The following is a 9507-nucleotide window of genomic DNA, read 5'->3' as shown; positions in this document are numbered from 1 at the left end:
ATTGGCTCTGGAGTTAATAGTGGTTTCTAATCTCATTCTTTTCAACCAAAGCTCATTTGACCCGTGAGATATAACTGAATCATCCCCTGTCAGTTATTAAACATGACACAACTGGTTCGCCCAAAACAATTTCTTTAAAAAATTTTAAACATTTAAATAGTTAATAAGAAAAAGTTGAACGCTATAACAAATAGTTTTTCAAAATTGGTAGGGTAACAGGTCAAATACTTTTAGATAAGCAAATTTTTGTTTCCCATAATTCCATGTACATAGTCCAAAATATTAATTGATACATCCATGAGAGCATATTTGAAGTGATCCATTAAGCTCAATTTCATTGTGTCGCATGACTGAACAAATCTAACACGATTATAAAAACATACAAAAAACAAACTAAACTTTAACTTTAACTACAAACATAACATACTTTATATATTCATATAACATTTGTTTTAATACAAAATTAATTTATATACATCACAATTATATTAAAAAAAAAATCTAAAGTAACCCGCGTGACACGCGGGCTAAAAGCTAGTAAATATATATACTTCACCTCTATGATGATTTTCCAAACTTTTGATTTCAAACTTTCCAAAATATTTTTTCATTAAATAGAGGAGCGGGATGGTGTGTAAATTATTTTACAAAATAAAAACAATGAGAAGTTGAGTTGCAAATTTTAACAATTTTCAATTATTTTGAGTGAATATCGGCAAGGGTATCAAGTTTTAACAATTTTCACATCTTGTGTTGCAAGATGCAAATGACAAAAAGGATAAAAATTACTGCGCTTGCCGGGAGTCGAACCCGGGTCTATTTCTTGGAAGGCAATTATCCTAACCGTTGGACTACAAACGCTTTTTGCAAATATTTAATGAACCTATTTTTTTAACGATCATTACCGAGAAGAAATACGATAAACTGAGACAAGCAGAAAGGCCAAAACTTGCATGAATAGTTTTTTCATATATTTGTAAAGTAAAAAACTTATTTATGTGATTGATCATATTATGACCGAAAAGTCTTAAAAGGTATTGCCGTATTGGTGATGTTAATCAACTGTCGTAGCATGTTGATGAACTAAGAAAACATAATGAATTATAAGTCGGCCTTAATAGTCGAGTTAAACCAACTATTCTAAAAGTCATACGGAATGACTCTCTAAAATCATGATGATTTAATTAGTTTCCTTACTCGATTGGTTTGGTTATTATATTATAGGTGTATATTGCTAGCTATAGGTTGCTTGCTTGAACTTTGAAAAGGAAATAATTATTATGATGATTAGCTTCATGTTTATCCAAAAGCTATGAATTTGTATATGTTCATATTTCATGAAGTGCGCATGATAGATTTGTCACTAGTTGTAAACGGTTCTCATGAATATAACTTTTCAATGTTTAATAGCTTTGTGACATTACGTGGAATCCATAAGGAAAAAAAAACAAAATTCAGATTCTTTTTCATTCTCATGTTGCTCCTTTTCCATCATTTAACATTTCATTCCAAGTGTAATTAAAATAGACAACTATGTTAAGTGAAACAAACTATTGTTGTGTTACAATATTATCAAACTAGTTTTAGAACCCGTGTAATACACGGGATTCGCTAAATGTTGAAATAAATAAAATGAATTCCCATGTTCATCGAATATAAGAAGTTTTAGATCACATAGTATTATAAAATCACAAATTTACAAATTTGAGAAAATCTCTTTATAAACAACATTTGTTGTTTTATCACAGGTATTCCCATCTTCATCTAATATAAGAAGTTTTAGACCACGCCTACTTGTTACTCTAGATAACGCAACATATAGTTGTCCATGGGAAAAAACCGAACATCGTAAGAATAAACCAACCCTAGACAGAGACTGTCCTTGGCTCTTGTTTATCATCATAGCAAAGCATACCGAAAGCGGAATGAGCCTTCAGTGTTTTCTTCCGTAGAATATTTTTCTTCTACCTTCTTCATGCAATAACTGCACCCTAAATAATACCAGAGTTGATCTTGCAAGACAGACTTGATTGTTCCAAGGAGAATGACAATTTGAACCTGTAAGTAGTAAACGAAATTATATAAACATTCATCAGATAATAAAATGTATAAAATTATTTAATTTATTTAATTGTTAAGTCATACCTTTTAACAATTTATTCACCTTAGCAATGCAATTGAAATCATTCTTATGCAAAAACTCATCCTTTATATCATTCACAATTGTCTCACAAGTCAAACTTTGACTTGAAATAGATCCATTATTAACCCTTGAAAGCAAATTGTGATTATAAATATAAAATTTCATGATTAAATCTCGCACGTTTAATAAGTTACAACATATTGGAAATAAAAATAATTATATAATATTAATATACGATTTATTGAACATTATAACAACCTGTTTCTAAATGCTTCTATCTCTGGAAGTTCAGTATTGATATAAAGTTTGCTACCAAAACACATATTGGACACTGATGGACCGGCCGCAAAATAGATAAAACATAAAAGTAAAATTTATAAGTGTTCAACAATAATATACTTAATATTAAACAAATGTTGTTTTTACCATCCCATTTTTTGTACTTTGCAAATTGCAAAATTACAATGAGTGGCTCAACAATAGGATTTTTTTCTCTTGTAAGTGGCTAGTTAATCTGCATATTCATCCCATAATGTCAACTGCAGGTTGTTTCCCCTGCAACATTTAAATAAAACTATTACATACAATCTTTATATGTTATCTTTACTACACAAAAGAAAATAATGTATGAAATAGTGGGCACCCCAAATCATTAATTGTCGCAACACAATGCTTGGTATCCTTGCCATTCTTCAGTTTCAATTCCTTTATTTCAGAACATGTAAATACATATGCAATTATATCTAAAAAAAAATTAAATGTTATATTAACTCTCAGTTGATAGATTGAATTATAAGAAAAAATAAAGTTAAATACTTTTATTATGAACCTAAAGATAAATCAGTTGGAAGTTTGTAGTGTTCGATATCTTCAAAGGAGACCAACTAATTGTGTAATACATGTGTCGAGAAGTATCAGTTCAATACTATATGTTTCTGATGGCCTATTATTGACAGGTTGTCTCCATAAACGTATAACTTGCCTTTTTAATATAAAATTCGACATCTGATTATTTAAATCCTTAAGCAAAGTGATGTTTGATGAAGCCATTAACCTGAAGTTGGAATTTTTGATATGTAGTTGCATGATAAGTTAAATGAAAAGACATAAATCAATCAATCAATCAATCATGCCCAGTAAAATCCCACCGACAGCAAAGCTATAAGTAGGGTCTGGGGAGGGTGGGATGTAGGCACACCGTACCTCTATCCAAAGGAATAAAGAGGTGGCTTCCAGAGAGACCCTCGGCTCTAAGTAAAAAAAAAACTTACATAAATCAAGTTTAAAAATAAATTGTTCCTTTCTATGTTTTAAGAAATAAAAAACTTACAATACCAAAGGTGTGTTTTAGCTGCCATTTAGGTAACAAATAAAGGAAATCTATGTTTCTCTCCATTAAAAGAAAACGTAGGTGTATCTTTTCATAAATCAAGTTTAAAAATAAATTGTTCCTTTCTATGTTTTAAGTATAATGTTTATAAATATAATATTGTTAGAAACTGAAAATATAATTTTATTAAATAGAACTCTGGTATAAATTGAAATATATATAATAAATTGACAACTTTAAAACTAAATTCCTAAATGCACGTAATATATTTAGAATAATGTGGAAAGTTTGTTATATTTAGTCATTTAATTATTCAATTAAACAATTGATTGAATGTGTTTTCATAGGTAAGGAATGAAATCGGCTAAATTATTTAAATTAAATTAAAAGTAAAAATAAACTTACCATGGATTTTGTTACCAATAGTGAATTTGTCATTTAAGTTAGAAAATACCATTATATAAAACAACTCGTTGTGACTCGAACTCATTCTTATCATAACATGTTTCGACCGGGACCAATTTGATACTTTAACCTAGGCAATCAACCTATTTCGTATGGAAACAATAGGAAAGCAAATAAGAAAGTGGGCACTGAGCAATATCTATAACATCAACTAATAGTTTTCTATGATGTACATCAACTAAATTATAGCACAAAGATACATATGTTGCTTATACACCATCATAACGCTTTGCTTGTGTAACATCCTAAAATTTTAATGATGAATAAAGAAAGTTACGTTTAGTGATTTCGCGTTAATTAATATCGGGTAAGGAGCGGGCCATGGACTTGGATTAATTGAAATAGGTTAAACGAGAATGGGCCTTAGATCCATGGGATTTCAAGGATATAAATATCCCCTAAACCCAAAATATCTTTCATTTTCACCAAACTCCCTAACACTCCAAAAACACACACACACCACCAACTTCGCCGGCGGCCGGAAGAAGGAAGACCGAGATCCGAGAGAGAGAGAGAGAGATTAGTTGGGGCTTACAAGTTAAACAAGATCCAGACAAGCTCAAAAAGGTATGATTCTTGATCTTTGAAGTTTAAAGATCCAAGCTTTTTAGTGTATAAGAGACCGAAAATGGTCGGGAAGCGTAGTGGGTGATATTGAACCATAGCAAGGGTGTTAAAATCGCTCAAAATGCTGGACAGAAACCGAACAGCGGCTGATCTGGACAACTTCGCCTGCAACTGGGCAACTTCGCCTTTAAAGCGATGAACTTCGCCTGCAAGCTAAGTTCGCCTGATGAACTTCGCCTGCAAGCTAAGTTCGCCTGATGGCAACTTCGCTGTAAAGTTAAGTTCGCCTAACTGGTAACTTCGCCTGAGGCCAAGTTCGCCTGATGACAACTTCGCCTGAAGCCAAGTTCGCCTGATGGCAACTTCGCTGTAAAGCTAAGTTCGCCTAGCTGGTAACTCCGCCTAAAGACTAAGTTCGCCTAAGGTTAACTTCGCCTAGAGCTAAGTTCGCCCGAGGGTTAACTTCGCTTAAAGTCAAGTTCGATTAGAAAATAAATTAAAAATCTAATGAAAAATGTGTTAAGACAGTTAACGGAAATAAAATTTTTCCAAGCTGACCTGGCAGCTCGACCCCAGCCAGGGGCTCTGCCCCTTGGACCCTGCTAGGGGCTGCCGCCCCTAGACCCCTCTGCCAGGGGCGCTGCCCCCGGACCCCCGTTCACTGTGGGTCATATAAAGATAGAAATACATTATAAGAAGTGATAGTTAATTGATACGTATACTTGTTATACAGTCAGCCGTGCACAGCTGAAGAAAGGGATTACGATTAACGGTGAACGTAACCGTGTTCAGGTGAGTTTCTAGCCCCATTTATGTGTTATGTTTTCGGGGCTGTGTGCATACTCGATATGTTTGTTAATACGCTTATCCTAAGAGATAAGTGTATGCCTTATGTGAATGATGTGATATGTATGAATGATTGCTTGATGGTACGTGAACGATCTTCGGATATTGCACGTACTGTCAGGTTATAACGCTAAGTATAAGGTAAGTATGATATGTATGCCTATGTGTATGAATGTGATAAAGTTAATAGAAGGAAAGGATGGTTGTATGGTAACGAAGAGGGAATCGAACCCTACTAATATTCGAGAACTAGGGAACCGAACCCTACTAATATTCGAGGAAAGAGGGACCGAGCCCTAATAATACTCGAGGAAAGAGGGTACCGAGCCCTAATAATACTCGAGGAAAGAGGGTACCGAGCCCTAATAATACTCGAGGAAAGAGGGTACCGAGCCCTAATAATACTCGAGGAAAGAGGGTACCGAGCCCTAATAATACTCGAGGAAGGAGGGTACCGAGCCCTAATAATACTCGAGGAATGTAGGGCGTAATGCTCTTTATAACGTAAGATATGAAAGTAAGTTAATACAAAAGAAAGTATGAAAGTAAGAAAGTATGAATGAAAGAATATAAGTTTATGTGTATTGTATAGTGTACGATTAACTAGAACTCACTCAGCGTAGCTGACTTTTAGTATGCACGCAGGTGAGTAGGATGAGGCAGCTCGCTTGAGGAGACACGTGGCACTGAACAAGAGTCTGGCATCTGAAGACTTATGATGTTTTAAATTTTAATGCTTTAATGTTGAAAGACAAAAGATGTTTTGAGACAGGTTATGAATTATGTAATGTTTTATGAAAGTTTTATATTCCGCGTAAATGTTTTAATTAACTCTGATATTTAGAACTGTGTTTATGAGTAAATCCAACACGAAAGTAGGGCTACCGGTAACGGGGCCTTACAGCTTGACTGTTAAAGCAAACAAAGTCTTTAACCAAACACCTATTTCACTCAAATTAACCTATATTTCCCAAATTTTGTGTTCTTACATCAACTATTGAAACTAAAACAAAATTCGGAACCCTAAATCACCAATCAGAAATATGAAGCAAATTGTAAAACCCTACCTGTTGAATAAGACCACAATCCACAACAAATGCATAAAGCCAGAACAAAAGCAAATTGCAAAACTTGAACATGGGTTTCATAAATAGATAATGGAGAGAAGAGATTATTCAAAACATAAAAGACCTAACCCTAACCTGAATAAGGCATAGAACAGGTTGAAGACAATGAAGTGAGAATAGCAAATGAAGAAGCAATAGTCGAATGTTGAAGTAAATTGACCCTGCAAATATTCGATTCTTTAATAACTCATAAAAACAAACTAATTGCATATATTTGATTCTTACAGTAACTCATATAAACAAACTAATATAAGATTTCATAAACAACATTACCAGATTTGATTCTTCAATCTCATATAAACAAACTAACTTAAGATTTCATAAACAAAATTACCAGGGATTTTACGATTGGGAAGTGTTTGGCCACCAGATGCAACAGCGATGTTTTTTAAAAAAAAATGAATCCAGTAACAGGATGAGTATGGTAAAGAAGAAAGTATGATTGCTTGAACCCATGGTCTGAGTAGGAAAAGATATTAGAAATGGTGATGAGAGAAGATAGCGATGAAACACTAGGGTTGGAAGGATCCAAATTTTTTTGTCGGGTAGTTATTGACCCAATGGTTTAGGCGGGATTATCATTGTGTAAGTGTCCCATTTATTTTATTTTATTTTATTTTATTTATTAGAATTATTATAATAGAGAGATATATAATACTAGTGATATATTTTTTATTTTTTTTGTGAAAGTGACTTAGATTAATGTATGTATAATCTGTCTATACGATTTATATGACCCATTTCTAATGTCCGGTTTAATATTTATCCTCTGAATTTTCATTTTTTTACATATATATTCCATTGTCAACCATATAAAATGGTATGAATCCGAATTTTATGATATGTTTTTTTCCTTCTCAGATCATGAAACTAATTACGTAGTGGAGTATTAGATTCACAAAGCATCATGAAGTGGAGCTTCCAGAATCTATTCTTCCCTCTATTGTGGAGTGATTGCACTTATTGTTCCATACATAAAGAATAAGAAACTTTGACATTTATTTTATTTAATTTTAATTACGTTTGTAAGTTTTTAGATAAATACGATCGATTCGGTAAAGATTTATAGAATCGCTTAAAAAATTATGTTCGGTTTATAGCATATTCTTGTCGATTGTGGTCATGATTTAACAGGACAATATTAAATTGATAATAATCTATTTTATTCATTTGTTCATTCTAATCATTCAATACCACATATCACCTTAAACTCTTATTTACGGGCTCACTTCTAGAGCTTATTTAAAAGTTTTATATATAGCTTATACGTAAAAGTTTCAAACTATTGAGTTCGCGTGAACCTAGTGGGCTCTATGTGGGTCCGCCCATGGTTATAACAAGTATGGGCAAAGCTTGAACTTTTAAACTTGATCGGTTTAACCAACCACAAAAATGAATTTTACTGTTGTGTCATATGTCCTTTCGTCACATTTGCTGCAATATCGTTTCAAAATATTATTGTTTTGTTCGGTAGCATCCAACCTGTAAACATGGAATAATTCTATTAGCATCATATATTTCCATATGGAATAACATCATGCATGCACAAATAAAAGTATAAAAGAAATCTAAAAGATGCATTAACATCATGCACAAATAAAATTATGTGTGATATACTTATGTATGTCTTGATTCTCTTGAGGTCATCTCGAATCTCTTTTAATAGATGTTTCTATATTCTTTTTATTCTACAGTTTTGCTTGCTTGAATTACTTATATGAACTCAGATACCGTGTATAGGTTTTTGGCATGACAAGGAAGAATATTCTTCCGAATTCGTGTTACATGTTGTCAATCCTTATACAATGGAACAACTGTTTGCTTTTTAAGGACGGTTTGAAAATCGAGTTGATTAACCAAATCGATAACTAAAATAGAATCTTAATATCCTTATTGTGTTGTGTAATGGCTGTCATTTAAATTGAAAAAAAAGGGTAATATAGTTATTAATTTGTGCTGGTAATTTCACAATGATACAAACCCGACACGAAAATAATAAACTTCAGGGTTGCTATATGTTTAAGCCTGATCGTGATCAAGTTGTACTGAAATTAAACAAGTCACTGGAACTTGTTGAAAGCTAGAACTGTAAAAATAAAAAGGAACTCGCCAAGTAGTTTTCGACCTGTTTAGCAGGTCGAAGGGGTGGCGGCGCAGCTTGTTGCAATTCAGGTTAGGGTTTGCAATTCAGAAAGGGGTGGCGGCGCAGCTTGTTGCCCGCTTATCTGCTATGTTGATGTAATATCTTTGTTTCTATTAATCTTTTATTTCAAGAAAAAAAAATTTGTTTATAACTGTAACCTTTTTTGAACTGTCACGCGTTTGACAGGTTTGGATAACGGGTTACATGAGTTGTATTCTGTGACAATCGTCAATTTCAGGTTAACTCCGTTAACTCAACTCCGTCAATTCAAACTTAAGATCATTGAATCTATAACGCACACTTCATTACATTTAAACTAGGGTTTAAATGACGCTTAACACTTACTACATGTGTAGTCTTTCGGGAATTGCACCGAAACGCAAACGAGTTGACGCAAACGATTGATGAATAAACGAAAAACGTCAAAACAGTAATTATGTGATAATTATGTGTTAGACTTATGTGTTATGTGATAACATGGTTATAAACGTTAACTCAAGATGTAAACAAGTTAGTTAAGCTAGATAAGTAATACTTAGAAGTGGAGGGGCCAAAGTGTAACATAGTATCTTTATAAATAATAATAATAAACCCTAACTATTATTTTCTTTTCTCCCTAAATCCCGATCGGAACCCCCCTTGGCTCTCCTTGGCTGCCGTCACCTATACACACACATACAACCATCAATTTCAACTTTTGATTGAAGATTAAGGTGCTAGGAAGGTATAAACGACTATCCTATGCATCCTTTATACTTAATTTTGATGTTTAATGGGTTAATTGAAAACCCTAGATGGCCGATTATGTGTGTATGAAGTTAATATGATTGTTGTTGATTTGATAATGATATGATAACTAGAATTGATATTGTTACACGTTAATTGT

The 9507-nt window shown here is 33.0% G+C and overlaps 1 long non-coding RNA gene and 1 other non-coding gene across 2 annotated transcripts; both read right to left on the bottom strand.

The window, feature by feature from the left end:
* Positions 1 to 789: 789 nt before the first annotated feature.
* TRNAG-UCC (transfer RNA glycine (anticodon UCC)) lies at positions 790 to 861 on the bottom strand. The gene has a single exon. It is a non-coding gene; the product is annotated as a tRNA-Gly (tRNA).
* Positions 862 to 2659: 1798 nt separating this feature from the next.
* Positions 2660 to 3029, bottom strand: LOC143534199 (uncharacterized). The gene is made up of 3 exons (XR_013135496.1): positions 2973 to 3029; positions 2787 to 2886; positions 2660 to 2698 (listed from the first exon to the last, which is right to left on the bottom strand). It is a non-coding gene; the product is annotated as an uncharacterized LOC143534199 (long non-coding RNA).
* Between the last annotated feature and the right edge of the window lie 6478 nt (positions 3030 to 9507).

This window comes from Bidens hawaiensis, unplaced genomic scaffold, assembly GCF_021521415.1.
Source record: "Bidens hawaiensis isolate Kalapana, Puna unplaced genomic scaffold, B.hawaiensis_p1.1 tig00010124_1, whole genome shotgun sequence".
Classification (NCBI taxonomy): Eukaryota; Viridiplantae; Streptophyta; class Magnoliopsida; order Asterales; family Asteraceae; genus Bidens; species Bidens hawaiensis.
The sequence above is the reverse complement of the archived record's forward strand: the minus strand, read 5'-3'. Positions and strand labels throughout refer to the sequence as shown.